At 47.7% G+C, this 25,016-nt stretch overlaps 1 protein-coding gene across 2 annotated transcripts in view; it reads right to left on the bottom strand.

Annotated features, from left to right (window-relative positions):
- SMOX (spermine oxidase) overlaps positions 1–15,804 on the bottom strand; it is an 88,163-nt gene extending 72,359 nt beyond the window's left edge. Inside the window, exons 1-2 of one of the 2 annotated variants that reach the window (XM_054065249.1) lie at positions 15,668–15,800; positions 5,094–5,181 (exon numbers count right to left, since the gene is read on the bottom strand). The gene's annotated coding sequence lies outside the window, so the exon portion shown is untranslated. Of the gene's footprint in view, positions 1–5,093; positions 5,182–15,667 lie in introns of both variants that reach the window. The other variant, XM_054065250.1, reaches the window with a different exon arrangement.
- Positions 15,805–25,016: the final 9,212 nt, after the last annotated feature.

Raw genomic sequence — 25,016 nt, 5'->3', positions numbered from 1 at the left:
GTCTCAGCAGCCCGTGCCTCTCCTCCTCTGCCTTCACTCCAGGCACTGCGATGCCCACAGATGTCTGGTCACAGGCTGCAGCCATCCTTGCTGACCAAAACAGCCTCGTTGTTCCATCGTGCCCTGCTGTCTGGTCGTGCCTGTCTCTCAGCTCCTGACGGTGCCGAGTTCGCAAGCTGTCCAGTACAGAGGCTGCCTTTGTGTTCTGCACATGTACGCCGCCAAGTGCTATGACCCATCCTGGTACTGCTTTTCCTAAAAATAGCTTGCCCCACAGATAACCTGCAGTCTTTAAAAGCCCCGGGTCTTGAAGATAAGCCCTGCTATAACCTGTACAAAACGAGAAGCCAAGGCTCTCCTAAAGTGAAGAGAAAAGCTCTGAAGAAATAGGCTAAGAGGCATAATAGAGAATGCAGGCTCGGAACAGCCACAAGCAGCAGAAGAAACTAGTGCCAAGGGGCCCAGGGAGCAAGTATTATGTATAACCTGCACACAGACATAATATGACAACTGCTGAGCCACAAGGTTTTGTACAGCCAGCCTCCAAGTTCTGTGCATGAAGATACAGCACTGCACAAGTAATCCAAAAAGAATAATGATCCATCTAACTTATCTGAAACAGCACTCGAATTTAGCATCTTCTTTACGTAAGAGTACATATTTTGGATATGAAATATATCCAGATAGCTTTTTACCCTTCCACAACTTGTGACATATCCATTTACTCTTCCACATTTTATTTTAATAGCAGGGGAGTCAGGCAAACTCGATTGACAGGCTGGTTCCCAGGGAAACCTGAGCTACTTATTTCTCTTAAATAGCAGGCACAAATGTTTCCTGTGTTAAAGCAAGCAGCCTGCTGTGACATTCAGATCTCTAGGATATAATCGCAGAAGGACGGAATGTGTTTGCTTGGCTCAGAGGTGGGGAAGGAGAAAGGTAGCAGCACAATGCAGCTGGTGACGGGCACTAGCAGGGATCTGGCAGCCAAATCACATTTGTGGAAATAGGTCCCTTGTTCTAATCCCCAAAAGAAAAGCAGAACAAGACTTTAACAGAACTGGTAGAATTACCTGGTGCTCCTGGGAGAGAAACGCAAGGAGGGAATTGGTAATAGCAAGCCATCAAAATCTCAGTCAAAATGCTAGGCTGGCTGCCCAGTGCTGTTGAGACACATTAAGAGCATAAAACCAGCCACACTGCTCTATCTCAGGCTTTATCCAGCTTGGAAAGCTGCTTTGGTGGGTACAGCTAAAGTTGGAAAGGGACTTGGAAAAGAAAATGGAAGATGGATGTGAGCATCCTCATGAGGTGCTCCCTGGTAGCATTCAGGGCATCTCAAAACCTGAGATTACCTACATAGAGACCTGTGGAGAACACATTCCTATTACATGTGACCAAGGATGGTGTTCCCAACTCCAGTCACACACTGGAATGTGTGATGGCTTTGGTAACCAAGCTCATTTTGCCTCCTGCTATTCCAAGTCAGCAAGATGAAAAAAATAGACAAAACCAGTGGCCATGAGCAGGAACAAAAGGGTGAATCAACATATACGAAACTTCTTCCCGAAACTCATAGGGCCATAGAATCATTAAGGTTGGAAAACACCTCTAAGATCATTGAGTCCAACCATTCCTATCTGCCACTAAACTATGGCCTTTAGCAACTCGTCTACCATCTTCTAAATACCTCCAGGGACAGTGACTCCACCCCCTCCCTGGGCAGCCTCTGCTGGTGCCTGATAATCCTTTCTGTGAAAAATTTCTTCCTGATACCCCGTCTGAACCCCTCCTGGCGCAGCTTGAGACCATTCTCCCTTGTCCTATCACCCGTCACTTGGGAGAACAGGCCAGCACCCACTTCTCTACAACGTCCTCTCAGGTAGTTGTAGAGAGCAATAAGGTCACCACTCCAACCGTCAGCCCAACACCACCATGCCTACTAAACCATGCCACGATGTACCACATCTACATGTTTTTAGAACCTCTCCAGGGAAGGAGACTCCAGCCCTTCCCTGAGTGGCCTGTTCTCCTTGCCTTCATTTTATTCAGCTCGGGGCATCTCTTAAGCCTGAAGGGGTTGTAAGCTTGGTACATCCCAGTAGACCTCTCATCCACGAACTTGCCCATTCACCTCTTGAACCGTCTTATATCACAATATCCTTTAGCAAGAAGTTTACAGCTCACCTACCCATTGCATGAGGACCCTTCTCTGTCGGTTTGCTTGGGTTCTATATCCCACTGACTTAATTTGCTGGCCCTTAGTTCTTGTTCTGGCTGAGACACTGGACAGCCGTTCCCTTGCCACCCCATCCCTAGCACATAGGATTTTCCAGACCTCCCTCATGTGTTCCTTCATTATCTAGAGCGACATTCTGCTTTCACTTATCTCCTCTGTGCCAATATTCAAGCAGCTTTTAAGTGAGCAGGTGGCAATTTGGCCTCAGGAAAATTCCTCCCTTCCACCCCCACCCTTGCACAATTTGTGGGTTTTGTTTTAAAGAAGAAAGAATAATAAAACTCTATATTTTTTTTCTCAGTTGCTTTAGGATTCAGAAGAAAAGAAAAAAGATGATGAAATACAAGTTTTGTGTGCCAAAGTTTCCAGGTGCCCAATGTCCTGTTACCGGGACGCTGAACAAACAGCCTGCAAACACGATCCCCTGCCTTTGTTCTGCCAGCTGGAAACCACAGGTCGCTCTGCACCCGGACCAGAACCTCAGAAGGAGATGATATTCGGCTGAGCAAAATGCTCCTTTCATTGGTCAAAGGATACCGAAAAGGGAGCTGGATTTTTTTTTACTGAATTGGTGAGATTTTTGTTCACCACGGAACATTTTCTGTGAAAAGGTCTCTGTCCATGCAAGTGACTCAGCTCAACAGCATCGGTGATTCATTACTCTTGAGCGTGCCAACAGTGGTTGGTGACCTGTGTGGTACCAAGTCTCTTCCTCACCAGGAATCAGCCTTAATAAATGACATCAGCAGTGTGATTCAGTTGGTTGGACTATGGATGGTTGGAGTTTCCTGCTCGAGTGCTCACTCCAGATTTCCCTTGCCCAGCCAGGTTTTCCCCTCCCGTTTCCTTCAGTTGTTACATCTCCATGCAAGGACTGGCCCTTGAGGCACATCTGAATGGTGCCCAGCACAGTGGAACCTCTAAACTGGGCTGTAATGCAAACACCAAAGTGACTGCATGATGAATTAGAACCATAGAATCATAGAATAGTTTGGGTTGGAAGAGACCTTAAAGATCATCCAGTTCCAACCCTCCTGCCATGGGCAGGGACACCTCCCACTGGATCAGGCTGCCCGAGGCCCCATCCAAGCTGGCATTGGATGGGATGGGGCAGCCACGACTTCCCTGGACAACCTGTGCCAGTGCCTCACCACTCTCATGGTGAAGAAATTCTTCCTTCTGTCAAGCCTAAATCTGCCCCTCTCCAGTTTATACCCATTGCCCCTCATCCTATCACTACAAGCCTTTGTGAACAATCCCTTTTCAGCCTTCCTGCATCCCCTTCAGGTATTGTAGGGACTCTATAAGATCTCCTCTGAGCCTTCTCTTCTCCAGGCTGAACAAGCCCAACTCTCTCAGCCTGGAGACACTAACTAAAAAAATAGAATTCAAGCCATTTCCCTGAATCATAGAATCATAGAATAGTTTGTGTTGGAAGGGACCTTAAAGATCATCCAGTTCCAACCCCCCTGCTGTGGGCAGGGACATTCCCCTAAATCAGGCTGCCCAAGGCTCCATCCAACCTGCCCTTGAACACCTCCAGGAACTTTCCAATAAAACACACACAAAAAAAGGTTATGGAAAGGAAAGGAAATGGGCCAACCATCAAAGGTAAAAGATAATCCTTCATGGAATTACTTGCTTACAGATACGCACCCCAGATCATACATCCCAGTTCAGCTCCCAACTGGAAACTTCTTGTCAGGTCATTAAAACAAATCAAAATAGGAGGTGAGGCAGCTTTCTGATGTTGTCTAATAAATGGTGAGAGTGCATTAAAGAAGTAATTTCTCTTCTCTGCATGTAGACCAAACATCAGAATACTAGCAGCTCTCTAAATCCTGATATTTCAAGTTTGAATCTTGCATGAACAGTGACAAGTTGTCTCAAATTAAATAACCATGATCCTATGCAGCTTAAACATAAATCTTTAACATTAAGAATGCTTGTTTGATGAAACAAGCACATTAAGCCCAGTTGTCTTCCTAAGCATGAAGAGTCTTTTTCACCCTTTGGAATTGCCGCAATACTTCAAGACCGCTGTGATATTCCTGGTACCAAGGCGTCATACAAACCACAGAACAGACCCAGCATGGAAAGGTGCTTAAACCATGTACAATATTTTCCTATTCCTGTCTAGATAATGAAATTAATCTCATTAAAGTCCTTCTCACAATTAAAGCCCAGCCTGCAGATCATTAGACCACAGCCCACTACAATCCTATCCAAACACTGTCACGTTTTCTTATCTCCCGGCATCCGTTTTCCCCCTCTGCTGCTCAGTCATATCAGTGTTTATGCAGTTGCACAAGGCAGTGTGATATTCAGAGAAAAATGGTTTTAAATGAGGACAGCCTGAGAGAGTTTGGGTTGTTCAGCCTGGAGAAGAAAAGGCTTCATGGAGACCTTTCTAGAAGCCTTTCAGTACTTAACAGGGGGGCTACAGGAAAGCTGGGGAAGGGCTCTTTGTAAGGGAGTGCAGTGAGAGGACAACGGGAATGACTATAAGATGAAAGAGGGGAGACTTAAATCAGATATTACAAAGAAATTTTTTCCTGTGAGGGTGGTGAGGCACTGGAACAGGTTGTCCAGAGAAGTCATGGGTGCTCCTTTCCGAGAGGTGTTCAGGGCCAGGCTGGATGAGGCTTTGAGCAACCTGATCTATGGTAGAGAGGTTGGAACCGGGTGATCTTTAAGGTCTGTTCTAAATCAAGCCATTTGATGATTCTATTGCAAATGTAAAAGTAGGCATAACATTAACCTTTTTCAGCTTGAAGACCCCTAACAGCTCGTGGAGGATAAGCCCCCTCTTCTGCATCGTTCAGCTTACAGACCACGATCCTACTTGTCTTACCTTCTGCTGAAAGTTGCTGGTTGTGTAGATAGATCGAAGCAGGTCCCTTTAAATCCTTTGTTGTGCTTGCACAAGTGGAAAACAGCTCCTATAAAAAAAAAAACCTCTCCTTGGTTTGCCAAGCCGTGTGTAGAGATTATGAATCACTAAATGGCAGCCACGTGTCAGCAAAAGTAGCAGGAAGTGTCTTGCGTTTGACCTTTATTTATAGTAGCAAGAGCACTTCGCAGCATATAGTTACGGCGATCTAATTATCCTTGCTCACCAAGAAACATGGGACACCACTTGCCTTCGTAATATGTTTTTGCCATTAAAAAAAAAAGAGTAATATCTAGCTAGAGGAACTCTGAGAAAGCCTTTCCAGCCCATTGTCTTTGTTTGCTTGGAAGGTAGAGGATTTCTTTGGACGTTTTCCTCTGGGATCCTAATGGAATGGGTGACTCAAAATCAAGTCTTCTTGACAAGCCTGTTGACCAATGTTTTGATGCACCTCTCGTGTTCGAAATACACCCTTGTTCCCCAGAATCGAGCTGTGAGTTGTGAAGCAACAAAGCGCTGAACCCTCTCTTTGCTGTACACAGGTAATTCGAAACACATGCTTATTTTTTCATAAACCCCACACATCGGAGAGCATTTCTGAATCACAACAAATACCCCTGGGCTGCGATCCAGCAGGGAGCCTGGAGATGCTTTTGGATTGTGCAAGAATGCCTGGTGCTTCCTTGTATGCAAGAGAGCATTTTGGTTCGTTTTCAGATTAAGGGCCATGTCTAGCAGATTTGATGAGTTAAATTAACAGTTCCGTGCGTTAGAAGAGCATTCTCCCTCCCACCCCTCATCCTCTTTACTTCTGGACAGTAGAATAGTGTTCTGCCAGATTAGGGTGTTAAATCTGCTCTCAGAAGGGTCTGCTGCAGTGGAGGGGAGAGACCCTTGTGGCCATGGATAAAGGCAAAGGTAAGGAGAAGCAAGACTTAGATGATCTCCTTGCAACGTCAATGCAGCCTAAGCAATGGCCATTTTTCATAGTGTGGGCACCTGAGAGCCGCACACTGGGTCACACGATGAGGTGGTGAGAGGTGCGTGTTGGGACAAATAGGAGCACCCAAGCACATCCAACCATGTGACAGAAAAAGGTTCTGCTGCACAGAGGGATCATCCCATGAGCATCGATCACTGTTAGCAGCAGGGCCTCAGTGCTGCTGTCTTCCTCCCACTTCAGGTCTTGTGATCAAAGCAACCTCCTGTGTCTGGTGTGTGGAAAGAGAGTAGAAGGGCAACTAGAGTGCTTTCACAGAGGAAAAGAGGGTGAGGTGGGGATCTGAAGTATAAAGGTTAGTCCCTTGGGCTCCCCAGACCGTTTGCTGAGGAAGGAGGGCAGTGATTACTGTCTTACCTCTAACCTGAGCCAACACAGAGCCAAGACTGAGACAGGCTTTGTCCTGTGTGAGCAACTGAGCTCTGCAACTGGGTCCCCACAAGCCTCAGCTGACAGCACTCAGAAGAAAACCCACACCAGCTGGCCCTTGCAAGCTCTGCAGACACAGCAATATGATGAGCTCCCTTTCTACACTGAGGATCCAGCAAGGAGATTGCAGAGGATGATCTACTTATGCTATTGATCACCACATGCTGGCTTCCCTGTGCCCAGCACGCTCTACACCTGGAAGTTCAACCCCCCATAGAGAAGAGAGCACCAGTCGCTACTGCTCCATGACCTCTCTTTTCCCTTCCCACTGGGATCTTCTCCGCTAGCCCCAAGACAGGTCCATCCTCTGGTGAGCTGCTGCAACCTCAGTAACCAGCTCAGTGACACCCCGCCAGGCAACTCTGCTTCTCCTTTAACTTTTTTTTAATTAAAGCTTTTCTAATTAGATAGAGGCCACCATTCTGCTTTAGACATGAATCAGGGCTGCAAGAGCAGCCTGTTGCCTTCCCTCTACAAGTGGGTCTCCGTATGTGGTCAAATCAACTCAGCAAGGAACTGAATGGTTGATGGTCAAATGCCACTGACACCTTGGTTAGTTGGTGGCCACTCCCAGAGGTGGTATGTATCAGCAGGATGAGACCTTTAATTATACTGTCCTTCATGGATTCCCATCATTCCCCTCAAATTCCTTTGTGGCTTTTTTCTACATTTCACCTCCTCCTGCTCTGTCTGGTTTAAAATTGTGCTGATCCCCATGTTTCATTCTTCAGGGCAAGGCTGGACTGTTGCAGAGATCCCATCACTACCCAGTGCTTCTCTGGAAATCCTTTCTCCATGTTCACAGCCACTCACTGGAGGGAGTCACGCAGGATAGCACACAGACTCATATCTGTCTCCAAACAACCCCAGCACCATCTGGATCTCGCCCAGTGCATCCAAGGGCTCCAGCTCTGACTCCATGTCAGGTCTGCATCACAACCGCATTCTTGGAAAGGGCACACGCACCCTGATGTTGGGTTGCTGCAGCAACCACGCTTGACATCATCACCTTTCCTCACGTCCACTGCTGTTACGCAAGAGGTTGTGAAAGCCTCTTTGGCACTGTCAGCAGCTGCATATTTTTGGGGAGGGGACTGCTATTCAAAATCAGGAGCACAAGGAGCAGATGTGTCGTGTCTCCAGAAGAGCAGGATCGGAGAGCAGTCCAATCTGCCCAGAACAGCATTGAACGTGGAGCTGCAAAGGAAAACAAAGAGGCAAACGAAAGCTCGTAGTCCCAGGAGGCTGGAGTTTGCCACCTCCAGCAGCAAAAAGGAGCAGGTGCAGAGCTGGCTTGGGAACACCAGGATATTCTCCAAAGATATCCCTGGCTGTCTGCGCCAGGGCTTGCTACTCCATTACAAAATCCTCTTTTCCTGCAGGACTCTAGAGACACAGCTGGCAGCAGAGTCACCATTCAGCCCACATACACCAGCAGGGTGGAACCACTCTATGGACTCCATCCTCAAACGACTTTGGCATCCTTGAGGGAGGCGAATCCTGGAGCTTGTTCCAGACCTCCTGTGCAGGTGCAGACAACATATGGGTCTTAATTTTGGTGGCAACTGTGGCAGTTTTACAAGCAGGGCAGGGTCTGGATGCCAGAATTCAAAGGTTTTTATCAGATGCCAGAAAACATGTCATTTCTCCATTGACATCTTTTATCCACCTGAGGACAGGTGGGGGCAAGGGACATTGCCAACTCACACCTTGTCATCAGGAGCATTCTGATCTTTGGCGTCCTTCCTAAAGCCTATCCTTGCAGTTGCTCAATTCGAAGGGAAATCTGGGGTTTATGATGCATTGTACACACCAGAATTCCTTAAATCTTCTAGCCTCCAGTTTGATGCTTTATGCAAAAGGCGAAGATAAGCCTAAAACTTCAGTTGAATGCCAAGCTTGTGAGAAAAAGGAGGAAGGACTCACTTATGGCTTTCAAATGCGTGAGCTGGTTACTCCTGGAGCCTCCTTGCAATCCCTCAAGGAGTGCATGAATTTTCAAGCAGGAATGTTTGTTGTTTCCACAGCATAGGCTTCCGGCTGGCTAAGCCAGGAGTGCTTCATTAACACGAAATGTGAACATCTCTTCCTTTTGTAGGGCTGCAGAACCTCAGAGGGTTTTGGAGGCCAACATGGAATCTGGAGGGCAGCTTCCTGGAAGCTGTCACTGGGTCTGTGCTCTGCTGAGGAATATCCAGAGGGGGAAGAGAAGTGACCCAGCCTGACTCACAGTTGGGGAGAGCTACTGCAGACCCCACACAGGAGACAAAAAAAAAGACAAGACTGTAACTTCACTCTTCCAGACATGGATAAAGTCTGTGGACTTTCCCGAGCCCATTCAGACCCACTCTGCAGGAACAGAAGGAGAAGGGGAGCAAGAATGAGGAACAGAGCTGATAATGTCCAATGCCTCCATGTGGATTTGTGCCTTGTGGTCAGACTCTGGTATAAGTTTACTGCAAATTTGTAGAAGCTTTATATCCATGACTCTTCTGCCATGAGGTCTGGTGGAAGTTGGTCAAACACTTCAAGAGAAGCTGAAGTAGAGAAGAACATGAATAAAGCCAGACAACTCTTCCATACATACGTAAAGTGTGTTCACAGAAATTATGTTTCCTTAGGAGACCAAGATAAAGTTATCTTCATGGCAGATATCCATGGAAACAAACTCAGTAGAGATGGGGAGCTGGAAGCAAGGACAGAAAGTCAAAGCCTTTGGCCAAGAGCAACAGGTTATTCAAGTCTGGGATGAGGTTACACCCAAGAGACAGGATGGACAGCGTGACACAGTGGTGTTTCTCAACACTACCCCACTCCCAGGCGTGCTTCACACCACGCTGACATAGGCAAGCTGCTTGGGAATTTTCCAGACAAACATTTTTTCCCATCAGAATGTGAAGATTTATGGAACGTTGAGCATTTCACAGAAAACACATTGCATTTGATGAACCTTCAATGGACACAGGGAGGGGGATGTTTCCACCGGACAAAAAAAAATTACCATTGGCAACCTGACTGCTGGTTCATGTGTCAGTGTGAGGAAATCCTTACAAACTGTCTTCTCTGTATTTCCAGGGAGCCAGACTTGCAGATTTGCAGTCAGGATCCCAGGTTACCCAGGGAGAGGGCTTGATGAACTCAAAGCTTTCACAGAAGTCTCTCTGATAGCTCCTAGTCAAATACTGGGATAAGCTTGGCAGTTTGAGGCTCTGGGGCAGCTCATTGCAGGTGTTATACCAACTCATGTTATCTCCAGGCTGTTGGACTGTCCTTTGTTAAGCTTCACTGCCCCTTCAACCAAGCAGTCCAAGGAGACATCCAAACGAATGGCCTGGGTAGACCTAAATCTGGTTACACACCTTCTTTTACCCCTTGAAATCCCTCCCCCCACGGGCTGAAACCAGCTCAGCTGTCAGCTTGAAATTCCAGCTTTAAAACTGGCAAGAATCACGCCAGGTCCAGTCCGCACTGCTGGGTCCTGGGGTCCACGTTTGAGACCGGAAGCACTCAAATTTGGCACGGCCTGAGGCAAAAATGTTCTGTGATTTCAATTTGGAAGGGAAGATACATATTTCTGTAGCCAGCAAGGACATAAAAGAAATTCACCCTTCCAATAAATTTCTAGTGCTGACTACACTCTCGCTATGACAGCCCAGAACTCTTCAAACTCATCTCCTAGCCGTGTCCCACCAAGCTACATTTCTAATATGATAGAAGTCAACTTTTCCCTGATCTCAGGACCAAGGATTTGCAACTCTGGCCAATGATCTCATGCCTACAAATGAAGCACAGGTGAGGGTACAGTAACCCACAACCATCAGCTGTGTGAAGTAGCAGACTCAAAGTGGTCCATGCACAGTCTTTCCCTCCTGCAGCATTCCTGAACCATTTATTCGCCTTGGTAGACCTGATGTACAGAATGGAAATGCTTTTACTCTAGGTTCTTGCCCCATTTGTTGCAGGTATTGACAGATATTGTGACAAAGGAAGAAAAACATAGGTTAGTCTCAGTTAGAAGTCTTTAATGTCATTATCGGTGATACAATAATAGTGACATTCCTGAGAAATCTGCAATCTCATCTTGCCATTTTTCTTACGATTATAATTTCTTTGCATTGGGGAATGTGTTTGATAGCACTTTCTTGCAGCACTTTGACTGCAAACCCTACAAGGATGCTGAGACAGGCATATAGAAAAAACACAGCAGAACAATTATTGGCAGACACTTCAGTGATGCCTGATAACTCCAGGTGACTTTCCAGAAACTAGAGATTCCCAAGGTAAGAAAAGGCCCAGCTTCCTGCACCAAAGGAACAGCAGTCTCAACCCTGATGTGGAGAGTGGCAGAGGATTTTCATGGGCTTGGAAAAGCCTTTGATGGCAATGCGAGGAGTTTATTGGGTTTGCAGACTGAAATGGAGAAGATTCATCTGGGGGTGTCGCATGATGCCTTGCGGCCAGAGCAGGCTCCAGCGTCTCCCATAGGATAAAGAGTTAGTGCCTTCCCTCAGAAAAGAAGATGAAGTGAATGGAGATGAGACAAAGGAATGGAGCACGAGTCCGGGAGAGCCAGGTTTTCTCCTCCTGCTACTATTGCAGGAGGGGACAGAATTGCCAAGACACATGGCAGTCGCTTCTCCTCTCACCCCCTCCTCCAAATCCCTTAGCCGCGGCACCAGATAAGAACTCATGGTTGAATAGGCTGGTGACCCAATTAAAGGGGCCCAGGAGGGACACAACAACATTTCACATTTTAGGTTAGTCAGAACAAGAGAATAATGAAAGGAGTATTAAGGGAAAAGAAGTGAAAATCACTCTTTGTTTTGGGAAGCTGTCCCAGAAGCTGTTACTACAGTAGTTACTCCTTCTTACTCCGCATTTGCTAATGGATCAGGAAACACTGCACAGTGGTGGTGTTACAGATAATTCCAGGAGGCTTTCCAGATCACACAGTAACCACTTCTGGGGTGCGTATCTACACATACTGTCTATATACACATATATTCACATGTCTTAGAGTCAATGACTGTTTTGCCTTGGAAGGTGCCTCTGGAGGTCTCTGGTCCAACCTTCCGCCCAAAGCAGGGTGAGTTAAATCTGGTTGCTCAGGGCCTTCCCCAGTTGAGTTTTCAGTATCTCCAAGGATGTGAATTCCCCCACCTCTTGGTGTCCTGCTCCAGTGTTTGACCATCCTCAGTGGGGAAGAATCCTGTCCTTGTGTCTAATTGGAATTTCCCATGTTGCAGCTTATGCCCTCTGCATGCTGTCTTTCCATTGCCCACCTCCAAGACAAGTCTTCTCCATCACCTTTACACTCTCCCATTAGGTAGCTCTAAACAGCAGTAAGGTACCATCTTGCCCTACCTTTCTGCTGGCTGAACAAATCCTGACCCATGAGTATCTTAACAGCTTTCCCTAAGCTTGCTCCAGCACAAAGTCTGTCTTTTACCAGGAAGACCAAAATGGGGCAAAGTAGCTCTATCTGTCTCACAGTGATGTGCAGAAGGAAATAACCACTTCCCTCAACCTGCACCGTCGCTATTACAGTATTATTTATGGCCCATCACTGCAAGAGCACTCTGCTGACTAACGTCCAACTAGCTGTCCACCAAGATCTCCAAGACCTTTTATGCATGGCTTGGTGGGTTTATTTTTTATCTAAGACACTCATGGCCAGCTGAACATTTATATCCACATACACTGCCTTCATTCATCTCTAAACCACAAAAAACAGGGTGGTTGCGATTGCTTCCGAGAGAGGAGGTCAAGGACTTTTCCCATTCTCCTGCTGGGAAATGCCCTTCCTACTGTTACTGCTCCCATTGCAAGAAAACACACAGAAACCCCCAAACAAAGCCACACCAGGACATCCAATTACCCAGTTTCAATCTCTCTTTGCAAAAGAGGGCCTTGCAGGTCAACTATCCATCTGGCCAGTCACATTTGTTGAGCGTAAGTAGTTTCTCAAGGGCTTAGACCTTCCCATTTTACTCGGTGAAACAAGGCTGTGGAGTTTTTCATTACAAAAGGTCAAACATATTCTTCACGCCCCTTGAACAATCTACAAACGATGTGATTAATTTGGACTAAGTCCTCCGCGCTGCCAAAGCCAGCCTCTTTGGGAAGCAATTGCTGGTGTCGAGGCTAAATGCTGTAAGCTCCTGTCTATACTATTTCCCTGGAACAGACTAGGCATGTCCACTCTGAACTGTGCTCGTTTCAAGTCTCTTTTGAGTCCCTTGGTGCTTTTGGGCACAAAATGAAACTATTCTTCTTTTTTTCAGTTCAAGGATCTTGTGAAGGTTGTGTCACAACCCACCAGAGTGATGTCCAGTGTATACGCTGAGTGCCCTTTGACAAAATCGTGGGCATATGGACGTGGCATATGATGCAAGATGTGCTGAGATAGTGCTGGAGGAGATCCTGTTGGTTGACCACAACTTGAATACTTCTAGCCGTGGTGCCCTAACGAGGCAGCAAGGCACACAGAATGAAGTCCCAGGCTGCATGCAGCCCCCAGCCACAGGTTCTTCAGCCCCAGCATCAGCCCAGTGCTGACAAACATGGTCAAGGACAGCACTTCCCTGTGATCAGGTTATTCTGTCAGGGCCCATTATAAGCTGCAGCTCACAGCTGTCACCGTGTTCAGTGTGTTGCTGGACTCAATCCAGGGGCAAGGTCCTTACCCACAGGACAGCCTCAGTAGCTACATCCACTGCTGGGAGACCAATGACCCCCAGCCCGGTTGCCCCAAAGGTCCTATGCACACATGGGGCACATACATGCTCTGCAGGGGACCTACACACCATTACTTGTCCTGTCACCATTTGGAATGGATACACACCTGGTCTTCTAGGCAGTTGGGGATCATAGAATCACAGAACAGTTAGGGTTAGAAGGGACCTTAGATATCATCTAGTTCCAAAGCCCCTACCATGGCCAGGGACACCTCCCACTTGGATCAGGCTGCCCAAGGCTCATCCAACCTGGCCTTGAACACCTCCAGGGATGGGGCAGCCACTACTTCCATTGGCAACCTGTTCCAATGTCTCACCACTCTCATGGTGAAGAAATTCTTCCTTATATCAAGCCCAAATCCACCCCTCTCCAGTTTATACCCGTTACCCCCGGTCCTATCACCACAAGCCTTTATGAATAGCCCCTCTCCAGCTTTCTTGTAGGATCTGCCCCTCACCTCTCCAGCAAGCTAAACTGTTCCTTCCCGCAATCACCTTCCCACCCCCAAACATGGCATTTAGCTTTCTCTTAAAGCTGGCAAGCCGGTGTTACTCAAGGTCAGTCTATTTAACCACCAGCTGCAGGGTTTTTCTTGCTTTTTAGTCAGGGAGACAGTTTCAGCATGTACAGCACTTCCTCTTGGAGACACTGGAGGACTGAGACTGTGACCTTTGGCTGCTGTTTGGGTTCAGCAGCACAGGCAGCATTCCCGGGGTAAGTCAACTGTCTTTATGGACAAACTCGGACCAAAGCAAGCAGCCAGCTGCAGGTGAAACACATGGCTTGGACATTGCAAGGAAGACCTTCTCCATACACGTCACAGCTGAAGCAGTAAGTTGTCCAGCACTGACTCAAGCACAGGGGTAAAGCCTCAGCCCATCTTCTGACTCTGGGCAACATTTAGATTCAATACCTGACATTTTTTGGCTAAAGTAAGGGCCACAAATATGATCAGAACACTGGAGCACCTCCTATATGAGGACAGGCTGAGAGAGTTGGGGTTGTTCAGCCTGGAGAAGAAAAGGCTCTATGGGGACCTTATAGTGGCCTTTCAGAACTGAAAGGGGCTACAGGAAAGCTGGGGAGGGGCTCTTGATCAGGGAGTGCAGGGATAGGGCAGAGTGGGAGACAGTTTTAAGCTGAAAGAGGGGAGATTTAGATCAGAGATTAGGAAGAAGAGGGTGGTGAGGCACTGGCACAGGTTGCCCAGAGAAGTCATGGATGCCCCATCCCTGGAGGTGTTCAAGGCCAGGTTGGATGGGGCTTTGAGCAACCTGGTCCAGCGGAAGATGTCATGGCAGGGAGGTTGGAACTGATTGGGCTTTAAGGTCCCTTCCAACCCTAACCATTCTACGATTCCGTGAAATTAATCCCAAGGGAAAGTTTTTGCACATAAGTATGAAACAGTGCCTGCCACAATGCAGCACTTCTGCCCAAGATGTCCTGCCTGGGCACTGACCAAGCAGCACATCTAAACCAGAGTGAACTCAAGGGATGGTTTAACTTGATATAAGCAAATGCATTAAACCAGCTTCAAATGCCTCCTTAGGGAAAATTGGCAGAGGACACATTAAACATGTTAAAGAAAAGAGAAGCAAAGGTATGACCATAGTGCTGGATCCTGGACTCCCAAGTCCTCTGTTCATGGTGTCCGTCTCCTGATAATGCAGAAAAACCTCCAGTCTAAGAATATTTTATGCTACTTGGTGACACTTACACTTGGGCTCATAGAAACCCAGAGCTCTGCATGCTCGGTCACCCCTTTTCGTACAAAGGTTCCCAATATCTCAGCCTTAAAGTGTATTACATGCAGAACTTTTTGGTGCAGTCTGCAGGTTTTCCAGATTTCCATCTTGTTAGGCAGCTCAGAATGCAGCCTATGAAGTTCATACCTGAAATCCAATAATGTCCTTTAGCTCATAACGGGCTAATTGACACCACATTTGCAGCAAGCCGGGAGCACACTAACCCTGCATCAAAGGTTAATGAGTTGGAAATTGCAGGGTTTCTGGTCTTGACAATAGAGGAGAGGACCCTATGATTCTGTGATTCTACAAAAGGAGATCTTCACTGACCCGCAGCTGGTGTGTCTCAGCGGAGTACTTGGCACTGGCCTCTAGATGTAAGAGCCACCACCTTCACTGCTGCCCAGTTGTGGTTTCGCTCATGATGCTCGGAGGCAGCGCAGACACTCAGTACCTTCAACGGGATGATGTTGCCCGGAGTGCAGACACCAAGCTCTGAGAAAAATTCTTCTTCCCCTCCAAACCTCAGCCTGTCTTTGTACCCTCACCTCCATACTTCAGACCCTCCAGCTGCACAGCTGCAAGAGCTGTCACAAGGGCAACTAACCAGCCTCATGTCTTACCTTGTGGACAAAGTCACCTCTCACTTTTGGCTCTCGACAGGGCAGCTCTCAGCCAGGTGCGTGCCTCAGCTTGTTCCAGGCTACCTCTGGCACAAAATGTTCTACTTGGCCCTGCAGAGGGAAGCCAGATGGGGAAGCTGATGTTAATTTGCAGCTGCAGCAAAGCCGAGACTCATACCGTCAAAACAGTGAGTGTTGTGGCATCGTGACTTCCCTCTTCCCTTGTGATCTGTGGGAATGGGAGGACAGCCAGGCTCCGCGTGGGGAGGCTCAACAGCCTAGAGCTTCCCAGGCACAGGCACCTCTCTTTTTGCCTCAGTAGGTCACCCACTCATACCCAAAGGGAATGTGCTAAACCTTTGAAGGTCACCGAGTTGAACTGGGCTAGCATGGACTACAGACAGTGCACGGAACAGGTCATAGCCCAGGTCATGTCCTTAATTTAGGGTCACAATTTCTATCCCTGCTGATTCCCCTGCATTCTCCACTGGAAAGCCAGTTTTACAAAGAAATCAAAACTTACCTCACGCCCTCATTCTTCTTCTTGACTGAAGTACGAGTCCTGGTAAAGGGACTTGAAGCCAGAAAGCAAAACAGCCTGCCTTAAAACCCAGCCCCCTTGCTAATGGCGTTGTGCAAACACCAGCGTGCGTTGTTTGTGGCTTCACAGAACCAAGTCTTTGCAGAAAAACCTGCTGAAGGTATTGCTGCCTGCTTCATCTTCTCCACCCATCACCACGTACTGCAACTGTGTTGTCCTCTCGGTTGCAACCAGCACAGCTTCCAAAACAACCACACTTGGTGTTGTTGGTTTTGTCTACCTCTTTTTTACATAGATCAGCTCCCATAATTGTATCTCTGCCTGACTGTACAGAGAGGCGATGACATGGACACAGCTGGGTATGGGCACTGGGAAGGAGGTGAATGTTTGTTTTACCAGTACTGCGACACTCGGGCTAAGCAGATTTAAGGACAGGTAAGTGCCTTCAGGTCCCAAATGTGCTGAGTGGTCTGTCTGGTGCTGCTGATCCACACAAGGCTGAGGAAGAAGGCAACATCATCTTCTCTTATGTTCCTCAGCTGCAAAACAATTACTTGCTCTAAACTGCAAACAAAGAAATAAGAAAGCTTGGTCTAAGCCTTGCTGAGATTACTCTTGTGGATTAGGATCACGAACCCAATGAGACGCCCATCACAACCAGCCTTGTTGCAGGTGTCTGAACTCTAATATAGAAGCAGTTAAACCTATCTACAGCAGCTGGTTCCCATTGAATCCAGAGAGCCTCGCTGTAAAGGATCCACAGCTGATCTGCAGATCCAGCTTAAGGAGTACTTTGTTTTGGTATCAGAAGATTTGAAGAGTAGGGTGAGCATGGAATAGTAAGCAGATGAGGGATAGCATAGTTTGTAAGCCATTTATGTGTAGTCTCTGTGGAAGTGACTTACCCTTTACCTGCACAATGCCTATGGCTAGTAGTTAATCTTAGCCAGAAGACAGGAGAAGTTCCTACGGCATGCCATGAACCTGCCCACAGCATTGTCACAAGTCCTGAGACCTATGAAGTAATGAGGGCCCTAACCTACCATCAGGTATTCAGATAGAAAAAATGTGGGACCTTCAGAATGGCCATCAAGGTCCATTCATCCCAGTGAGTTGTCTTTGGCCAAGGTTGGGAGAAAATGACCAGAGAAGAGAGTCAAAATACAGCGAAGAGTTTGAGATACATCTCCAAAATATCCAGTCAGCTTCCAACAGTTTGCAGCTTCCTGTGCCATATACAGCGTTTTCATATTTAATTACCCATAGTGAGTTTTTCTTCCATGAATTTGTCTAGCTGCTTTATAAACTCCCATCCATTTTCAACATCTGCAACATCCTGCTGCAAGGAGTTCCGCAGCTTAATTATACACTAGGAGAAGAACCAGCTCCTTTTGTTTGTTTTGGACATGTAATTTCTGTTTTCATCTGACATCCTGTAATCCTTGTACAGATCGAGATGGCGATCGTACTCTCCCTGTCCACCCTTCACATTGATTTATAGTCCTCTGTCATAACCCTTCCAGCCTGATGAGTCCTCATCTACTTAGTGATATGAAGGCCACCACAGAGTTTTGAGCTTCTTGTTGTTCTGTATCTTTTCCAACTTCACTTTGTGTCTATTTGCCTTTTGAGGTCAGGAAACCATCTTTCAGGTGCTCTCTAAAAGAGACCACGAGCAGCTGAGGCCCCTTCCCATGAGGGTGTGTGTATCCCACATAGGCTCAAATCAAAGGGGCTGCCAAATACTTGAACATGGAAGTCTATCAGGCCAAAGCATCTCTAACTGATAACATGTTCCTTCTTGCTTCACTGAGGAGATAGGGGTCAGCACTCAGTGTTTGCAATGGGCTTGGAGGGCTGCATTTTTCTAAAGGGGAGAAAGATAACAATATTATTTTATTAGACTCCAGGGATACTGGATGGGAGAAAAATAGCAGAGGGGATTTGAGTTTCTCCAGGGTGACTTCCCTGAGTGAAAGTTTGCAGGATGGCTGACGTGAGAGTGCAGAGATCTCTGAGCGGTGGTGTCTTCTGTGAACCTTTCCCTATTCCCTTTCAGCAGGTGCAGGGTGACCACCTCCAGCATTCACGTTGCTGAGGAAGTGATGTCTTCACTTCTTAGAGCAAGGCAGAGCAGATCTCACACGTGCTTTGCTGGGCAAACATTTGTGTCTGCCTGATGTCTGCAAAGTCAGCAGAGGTAGGAACCAGCCTCAGAGGACCAGCTCATTCCACAAATACTGGCATATAAGGAATGTCCAACAGCCAAGGCAGGAGGTCCCTGAGAAGTGCTGCTGAGCACGGTCATCCCAATCCTAAGCCTGCAAAGACAGGGAGTGTAAGAGGATTTTGTTCAGTATTTTCTGCTCCTGATCACAGAAATCACTAATTTGAAGAGCTGATGTGAGACTGTTCCAGCCCTCTCCCTGCTTCTTTGTTGTTATTATCAGAGCACCTAAAGAGCTGGTCAGAGCACTGGTCTGCAGTGTGTCCAGGGGTGTAAAAACATGGACAGCCCTTCCTGTGAATGCAGCTAAGCCTTTAAGAGGCTCAAACGGAACTGTAAAATCGTGAGCAGATCCTGTTTGAGACCAGCTGGTGTTGGCTGGCAATAACAGCCTGCCAGCCATGCAAACATCCGTCTGTCTCCCCGGCATCTACGTGTCCTTTCTAGGCAGCATCCCACAGCTTTGCCTGTCTGGGACACCCCAGGGAACCAGATTAATTTCTGTTGATATCACAACTCCAGCAAAAGAGATGCTTAAATCAGAGACACTTCATAATTCCAGGTTGATTCTAATTCCTGTTCCTTCAAAACCCCACAAACGCAGTACTCAGGTACATATCGTCAGATATCATTAGCAAACACCAACAGGAACGAGTATGGAGGAGGGCCACAAAGAAGATCTGAGGGCTGGAGCACCTCATATGGGGACAGGCTGAGAGAGTTGGGCTGGTTCAGCCAGGAGAAGGAAAGGCTCCAGGGAGATATTAAAGCAGCCTCTAGTACTGGAAGGAAAGCTGGGAGGGGTTCTTGATCAGGGAATGCAGGGCTAGGACGAGAGGGAATGGTTTTAAGCTGAAAGAGGGGAGATTGAGATGAGATATTAGGAAGAAATGTTTTCCTGTGAGGGTGGTGAGGCCCTGGCGCAGGTTGCCCAGAGAAGCTGTGCCTGCCCCATCTCTGGAAGTGTTCAAGGCCAGGTTGGATGGGGCTTTGTGCAGCCTGATCCAGTGGGAGGTGTCCCTGCCCATGGCAGGGGGGTGGAACTGCATGGGCTTTAAGGTTCTTTCCAACTCAAACCATTCTATGATTCTATGAACCATAAGTGAGTATAAAGAAGGAAAAAGAAACAATGGTGGTTCTTCGCAAACCTTCTGTTTTGAATGAGAACTTTTAAACCAAGTTGTCTAAAAGAAATTTTCACCGCCTGTGTTTGAAAGAGCAGTGCAGGAGAGAACATAGAGGCACATGTCTGAAAACAGAGCAAGGTGACTGCAGATACCGTGGGCTGAACAGAAGCCGTTTGGTACAGGAGAACAGTTGTTGTCAGCAAGAGAGACCCATGTAGAGATGAAGGTACCAGATGGCAAAGGCCGTGGATGAGGTGGGCAGCCATGCAGAGAGGTAGGAAGCACACAACTCAGTTTGCAGGATCTGGGATAACACGCATGTAAGCAAAAGGGGACAAATTCACTGTGTCAGCAGGCACAGTGGTGTCCTCAGACTTCAAAAAAAGACACCAAGACAGCACAGAAGGAACAAATTAACTATGCTGGGCTCAACCCAAAATCCATGAGGTTTTGTTAGACATGGGTGAAGGTTTTAGTGAAGACATGAGCTAGGTCTTGGCATAGTGTGTGCACAGAAGTGGCAATGAGATGGAGTTGGAGAGGAAATCAGAGCTGAGCGAGAGTTGTTTCAGATGGGAAAGATTAAAATGTGTTTGGGCTGCGAGGGGAAGGACCAGAAGCCAGTGGATGGGTAAGCAAAAAGTGAGCCAAAGCAGAAGGGAGCATCAGATGACAAAGTGAGGAGTTCATCAGGGACAGGTCTGGGGCAGGAAAGGGGCTGCTACAGGGAAGGAAAGAAATGTGCTCCTTTGCCAAAGTCTCCTTGGAAAAGAACAGAGAGCTCCTGTTCAGAGCCAAAACGGGGGAGGATGAACAAGGAAGTCAGCTTTATCATGAGATACACCACAGCAGGAGGGCAGAGGAGGAGAAGTGGATGCTGGGAAGCTGCCACGGCTGGCGGGATGGCCTGGGGGACCTGCAGGGAGCTGCAGGGAGTCAGGCACTGAGGACAGAATTTGTTTTGCCTCTTTTCAGTATAGTCCACACCATGCCTGATCGTAGGGCCACTTGCATCTGAGGAACTCTGTCCTTCAGGTTATGCAATATATTCACAGGTAGCAGCAGTACAGCTCCTGCCTCCAGGACCTGCCATACCGGGAGAGGTGGATTCATTGTGTTCTCTGACAGTATTATGGCCTTCAAGCAATAAAGCAGCAGTGTTTGCATTGGCTTGGGTGTGAAGTCAGGTCATGATGCAAGTAAACACGAGCTCAGAAAACTGGCTTTGCAGTTCTGAGCCGATGAAAATATTGCATAGGTACCCCCAACTTGAGAGGATCAGGAGACTCATGGCAAGTAGCCATGACGTTTCTTACAGCCTTGCATAGGCAACTACCCAACTCTCACACCTTTCCTCTTCTTCCTTCCCAGATATCCAAATACCTCTACTCCTTCTCTGACACATGACATGAAAACTTCTTCCCTCTCCATCAGCCACCAGAGCTTACCAGATCTCCTTCAGGTCAGAAATGTTGTACTTGGGCAGGTCGCATGTTCAAGGCCAGAAGTCAGTTTACCATTACGAGAGAAAAGAGTTGCCCCTGGAAGGCAGCGTCCCCAAGGCCAGTGCCAGCTATGACATGGCCACCCTCTAGTGGCCACCACTCCTCTCACAAAGACTTCGTACCTTCATGGACATCCCTTGCTCACTCCTCCATGGTAAGGTGTTAACTCAGGTGCACAAAGAAACCAATGCGGAAGAGCTTGCTCTCCCCAGCCAACCGTTAGCAGCAGTGTAGACTCACTGCACAAGGGTTCACTGACCCTGTGTTAAAAATGGGGACAAAACCATAGAAATTAAGGTGCTCTCAACCATCACATCAGTTTCTCCTGATCACGGTCCAGCAGAATATCTATCCTCATCAGCCCATATAGCATCAGCAACCTAAAGAGACCAGACAGAGATCGAGTGCTATTAATAGGGGAGAAGTACAAGGTTTGTTTGGATGAACTTTCTTTCTGTTTGTTTCAATTTTTTTTAAATGGAATATTCTGATCGTCCAACATTATTCTTCTCTTCTCCCAGAGAACTCCACATAGGTTAAGCCATCTATATTTGTACAGTCATGTCAAATCAGCTAGGCATGAACACCCAGGGGAGAGTTTGCTGGGGTGGAAGACATAATGCAGCTACTCAGGGACAAGAAGGAACAGGACAGAACTTCCTATGCTTCCTTCGGCACAGGAAGAACTCGGATCTGTTAGACTGAGTCCAGAGGAAGCCATGAAGATGACCTGGAGCACCTCCCACAAAAAGAACAGGCTGAGAGAGTTGAGGTTGTTCAGCCTATGGAAGAGAAGGCTCTGGGTAGACCTTGGAGCAGCCTTCCAGTACCTGAGGAAGCTACAGGAAAGCTGGGAGGGGCTCTTGATCAGAGAGCGCAGGGCTAGGATGAAGGGGAATGGTTTAAGATGAAAGAGGGGAGACTTAGATGGAAGAAATGTTTTCCTGTGAGGGTGATGAGTGACTAGCACAGGTTGCCCAGGGAAGTCATGGATGCCCCATCCCTGGAGGTCTTCAAGGCCAGGTTGGATGGGGCTTTGAGCAGCCTGATCCAGTGGGAGGTGTTCTTGCCTTTGGCAGGAGTGTTGGAAGTAGGTGATCTTAAAGTCCCTTCCTACCCAAACCATTCTATGATTCTAAGAACTCGTGTCCTTCACTGTCTCAGGATACTGACCAGATGAAACATTACACCGCTGAGAACACTTCTATCCCCAGAGTCTATGAGGGCATCTTGGGCAGCCCAGGAAACCAGACCCATGGCCACTGTGTCCACTTAAAATCTTCCCCCCACAATCCCTGTTGGTCCCCAGGACAGTGTGAAGATTGCCCAGTGGGGTGCAATTTTGGAACTGCTCGGCTGGGACCAAAACTAAAGCTGTACAAAATCAACTAGGAAAAGAAGTGTAAATGTTTTTAAACAAAATATCCTGCAGTGATGCTAAAAAAACCAAACACGTGGTGATTCACTGCTAGCAGGCAAAGGAGAACTGGAACCAAACTGGAAGGTGGAAAGGAAGTCAGTAACCCAGCAGGTGATAAGTAAATTGGATTTCTTGCATCATGCAGGATCCAGTCCTGTTGCAAAACCCAGTTTGATCCTTCCCTCGCCAGCAGTCTCATCAGCCGTGAGTCATTTCAGAGGGTGAGAAAAGACTCTGAGCTCCACTCCGAGCTCGTACTGGGAGACACAGCTGAGGAGGAGTGACGTATGGCAGTGTGTGCACTGACAGCAGAGTCCTCTCCAGCCATCCTCGAGCGCAGCATTAAAGCCACATTTGTCAATGGGAAGGGCACCTCCACACCAGGTGGGTGTTGTAGGGGATGCCTGTTGACCATCTACCTTACTTGAAAACTAACAAGTAATTGAAACAACCAAAGCAAGCCCAGTAAATGAATCGTCTCTGGGATTTCCTGAAATCTAAACCCTTTGTCATAACAGCTTCATCTGATGACCACTAGTTCTTCAGCTGTATGAGACTGAGACTAGCTAGTCCTTGTTCACACTCTGGACCTCTCATGAGTTTCTAGTCCACTATTGTGTCCTCCCACAGTTATCTCTTCAAAGCCAAGAAGTGTTTACTTGGCTATTCCTTGCGGGAATACCACTCCATGCCTCTGCTCAGCTTGCTGCCCTTCTCTAGACCTTTCCCAACTCCATCTCCTCTGGGATGGTGGACACCATATCCGTGGTGCAGCATAGAGCTATTGTCCCATTTCCCTTCTGTTATTAATTCCTGTGTGAGAGTTCCTAGCACCTCACTGATGCTGGAGACAACTTCACTCAAGAGTTAACATATCTGAGCTGGAAACACATGGAAAAGGGACTAAGTGGCAGGGAACATGTCTCTGAGGAAGATGATGGTGGTTGAACTATCCTCCTCCTGCTTCCATAACCCACATGGATAGGAGTCAACGGGTATGGTTACGTCTGGTGCAGTGAGGTGGCCTAAAGCAAGATCTCAAGGATATAAGTCAGGAGCTTGGAGAGCTACTGGCACTGCAGGAGAGGGCAGGAAAGTGCTTGTGCCTTCTCAGAAGTGCTTGGGGACATGTGCATGAGCCCCCAGTGCTCTCCCTGCTGGACAAGCTGTGGTGAGCATCCAGTGTGACCTTACAACGATGGAGGGAGGTGGCTTACTTATGCCAGAGGGACAGAAAAGCAAGAGAAGTCAATTTCTGTGCTATTCTTCCTCAGGAAACCACTCTGGGTATCAGCAAGCTTTGCACTGACCTTGTTGTGCCTCTGGCTTTTGCAGACTGTCTGTATCTCCTCAAGTTCACTGGAGGCTCATGGGCCAGAGGTGATAACACCAGAGCTTGAGCCAGCAAGGAGGACAGGGGTGGGCACTGCCCGTAGCAGGACTTCACTTGGCACTGGTCAGCGTGGAGGCCACCCTGCACTTCTCCGTGACGTTCTACTCAGGACACACCCAATCACAGCCAGTCCTCGGTTCTGCCCTCGCTCCCCCAGTGGGGCCCAGGCGGTTTCTGTCCTCCACCACCTTAACAGGTGCTTTCTGCTGATCTTCCCAACTCAGATGCCTTTCATCTTCTCCTCCCCATAGGGTTGCGCTGATGAAACTCATTTGGGATCACGTGTTGCTTAGCAACATTTAATATTCCTGACAACATCCAAGTTTACTCTGGCTGCCAAAGGGAACGGGAACGAAACAAGCTTCCCCCACCTGCGGCATAGAGAGCTTTGAACTAAATTTGCATTTATTGCCACCCTCTCTGCAAGCAGACATTGCAAAGGCAACTGGTGGTGCTTGTCTTTTCCCTCCACCACTGTCCAAACCCTTTTGTGGATCATGTCTCTACTGGGGCAGGTCCCAACTCACCATTCTGGTTCAGCAAAACTAACAGAGATGTAACCAACACCAAGTTCACCTGGTGGGTGAAAAGAGGCCTTTGGCCAGAGAGCAGCATCTCTTATTTGGGGTTTTTCCATCTTATACAAGGCTGTGGGATGTTTACAGCCACTGATTCCAGCAGCACATCATACACAAACTCATCCAGGGTTTGACCATAGAAGTGTTTGTGCCTTTGCACTCAGCACTAGTGGGGCCGCACCTCGAATACTGTGTTCAGTTTTGGGCCCCTCATTAGAAGGAAGACATTGAGGTCCTGGAGTGTGTCCAGAGAAGAGGAATGAAGCTGGTTGAAGGGGCTGGAGGACAAGTCTTACAAGGAGCAGCTGAGGAAGCTGGGGTTGTTTAGCCTGGAGAAGAGGAGGCTGAGGGGAGACCTTATCCCTGTCTACAACTGCCTGAAAGAAAGTTGTAGAGAGGTGGGTGTTGGTCTGTTCTCCCAAGTGACAGGTGATAGGACTAAAGGGAATGGCCTCAAGTTGTGCCACAGCAGGTTTAGATTGGACATCAGGAAAAATTTCTTCACCAAAAGAGTTTTCAGGCACTGACAGAGGCTGCTGAATTCACCATCCCTGGAGG

The sequence above is a fragment of the Cuculus canorus genome, chromosome 4 (genome assembly GCF_017976375.1).
Source record: "Cuculus canorus isolate bCucCan1 chromosome 4, bCucCan1.pri, whole genome shotgun sequence".
Lineage (NCBI taxonomy): Eukaryota > Metazoa > Chordata > Aves > Cuculiformes > Cuculidae > Cuculus > Cuculus canorus.
This window is presented reverse-complemented; position numbering and strand designations above follow the sequence as displayed.